The following is a 2,640-nucleotide window of genomic DNA, read 5'->3' on the forward strand; positions in this document are numbered from 1 at the left end:
ATCGACCACAGGGGATCCCTGTACTGACTGCTTCTTCCCAGCCCCTCTCACCATCACCCATCTATCTTCATTCTTCGGAGTCATTACATCCCTGAAGCTTCTATCACAGTGTTAACCACTGTGCCACCATGCTGCCCCAAGATCTGAGGTCTTGCCAGTGCAAATCCCGCAATGCCCTCTCACGAGATTTATTGGCCATAACAGGATTTCTGGCCACCGTGAACAGGCCCTCTGAAAACCGAAGAAAGCACCTGATAACAATCATTTGAATTTATTACTTAGCAAATGTGGGAACCCATTGGAAGTTGGGGCAACTGTGGGCTGTTTGTTCAGAAGGATTGTATTTCTGTGAAGCATGTGATGATGATAGAAATAAAAGGGGAACATTCCTCTCTGCAGTTTAAACTATGAGTTCCCTACAAAACGAAATAGTAACAAAGAATGCTGGAAAGGCTCAACAGGTCTGGTAGCAATTGTAAGGAGAAAAAGCAGAGTTAACATTTTGAGTCCTTTTGGTACGTAGTCAGAACTGATTTGCTTATTAAAAGGCTAATAGTGTTCATTCAATAGTGCTTTTAGTCTTTTGTTATGGTAAAAGTTTAAAAAATTCTTTCAGCTCATAACTGGAAGTTTGAATCTCTTTCTAAAATGTTATCTATCTCGACAGAGATTGTAACAAAATTCAGGCTCTTGCAACATTTTGAATCTGCAGACTGCGGTGAGTACAATGGGTTTGGCTAGAGTTTACACAAACAAGGAGCGGGATTATCCCACAATCGGCGGGGCAGGCCGGACCGGCGCCAAAGAGTGGCGTGAACCAATCCGGCGTCGGGCCGCCCGGAAGGTGCGGAATCCTCCGCACTTCCGGAGGCTAGGCTGGCGCTGGAGTGGTTGGCGCTGCGCCAACCGGCGTGAATTGGCGCATGCGCAGGAGCACCAGCGTGTTCTGGCTCATGGACAGAACCGCTGCGTGAATCCTGCGCATGCACGTAGGGTTTCTTCTCTGCGCCGGCCCGGCGCGGAGAGAAAGAGTGCCCCCACGGCACAGGCCCACCCGTAGATCGGTGGGCCACGATCACGGGCCAGGCCACCCTGGGGCCGGATCCTCCCGCGCCCCCCCCAAGGACTCTGCAAGCCGCCCTCAAAGCCAGATCCCGCTGGTATGGACCTTATCTAATCCACACCGGTGGGACTGGCTGAAAACGGGCGGCTGCTCGGCCCATCGGGGCCCGGAGAATTGGCGGGGGGGGGCCACTGCCAATGGCTCCCGACCAGCGCGATCCCCGCCCCCGCCCAAAAACCGGTGCCGGAGAATTCGTCAGCCGCCGTCCGGCATGGCGGGATTCACGCCGCCACCCCCCCCACCCCCAGCGATTCTCCGACACGGTGGGGGGTCGGATAATCCCGCCCAAGATTTCTGAGTGACTCTTGCAGTATTTATTGCAAAGTCAGAAATTTTGATTGCTGAAGTTTTCATTTAGAGAAAGGGCTTGCCTTTGTTCACCTCCCAAGAGTTAAAGAAGGTCAATTTAAAATAGGTGGCAGAAAAGTTGGAAATAGAATTAAAAGTAGAACAAAGTAGAAACAGTTGAGGTTATGGCTCAACATTTCAACCTTGAAGAAGGAAAACATGGTCCAGATAAATTGCAGCGTGAGTTACAAATGAAGCAAATTGATTTCTAAGAGTGGAAAAATTGAACTCAAAAGAGATAGAGAAAAGCAAAAATTTGAGTTCAAGAAAGAAAGGGGCTGGATTCTCCGTTTCAGCGGCTAAGTGCCAGCTGAAACGGAGAATTCCCGGGCGTTTTACATCGCCAAAATCGGCGCCGAACCCTCACCGATTCCAGGTTGGTGAGGAGTTAGCAGCGGCATCAGGTAAAACTTCCGGCTTCAGCACCAAAAATGGCCCGAGAATGGCCGGGTCCATGGCCACACATGTGCACAGCGACAACCTGCAGCGGTTGCGCTGTACAACATGGCGCCGGCCTTGTGCGGACCTGACCTGCCGAATACTGCCGCACAGGCCACCCCCCACCAGTCCCACCAGCCAGCGGCACAGCTCGTGGCCAACTATGGCAGCACTGGAGACTTCCGGGTGCGGCGATGACCAGCTGAGTCGCACGTTTCGGCAGCTCCCGGTGGAACGGACTTTTGGGCTCTTAATAAGAGCCCCAACGGCAATTTTAACGGCTAAAAGTACTGTGCGGTGAACCAGAAGGGAATCTCCCCTGGATACGGATGAAAAAAGGAGAGGAAGGTGGCCGGATTGCGGTGGATCCTTTAGAGCAGCGGCAAGGAAGGCAAGCAAAAACCAAGATGGCGTCGGAAGGTGGCAGTTTAATATGGGGCCCTGAACAACACGAGTTTTTGAAACGCTGCGTGGAAGAACTCACAAAGGAAATGAAGAAGGAGCTGTTGGCCCCGATATTACAGGCGATCGAAGGGCTAAAGGAGGAGCAAAAGACCCAGGAGCGGGAGCTTCGGGTCGTGAAGGCAAAGGCTGCCGAGAATGAGGACGACATACAGGGCCTGGTGGTGAAGACGGAGATGCACGAGGCACACCATAAACGATGTGTGGAAAGGCTGGAGGCGCTGGAGAACAACGCGAGGAGGAACAACCTAAGGATTCTTGGTCTTCCT

The sequence above is a fragment of the Scyliorhinus torazame genome, chromosome 16 (assembly GCF_047496885.1).
Source record: "Scyliorhinus torazame isolate Kashiwa2021f chromosome 16, sScyTor2.1, whole genome shotgun sequence".
In the NCBI taxonomy this organism is placed as follows: Eukaryota; Metazoa; Chordata; class Chondrichthyes; order Carcharhiniformes; family Scyliorhinidae; genus Scyliorhinus; species Scyliorhinus torazame.